The sequence below is a fragment of the Cariama cristata genome, unplaced genomic scaffold, assembly GCF_000690535.1.
Source record: "Cariama cristata isolate BGI_N322 unplaced genomic scaffold, ASM69053v1 scaffold19855, whole genome shotgun sequence".
Classification (NCBI taxonomy): domain Eukaryota; kingdom Metazoa; phylum Chordata; class Aves; order Cariamiformes; family Cariamidae; genus Cariama; species Cariama cristata.
The window spans coordinates 51,665-51,899 of NW_009617150.1; positions in this window are offsets into that span (position 1 = coordinate 51,665).

Genomic DNA, 235 nt, shown 5'->3' on the forward strand with positions numbered 1-235 from the left:
AGCCTCTCCAGGATGTTAACGTTAGCCGGAGTGGTCTGGATGGAAGGACATGGTCAGCCCCAAACCCAGCGGCTGCCCCAGCTCCACGACGGTCCCCCGGCCTGTCCTTCTCTTGCCATGTGGGGACTACCAATGTCCCCCTCCAACAGCAGGGGTCTGGTTGTCCCAGCTGGTGACACTGAACGGGGCAAATGTTTTCCTGGGGGCTTGGGCCTTCCACAGGGAGGTCACACTT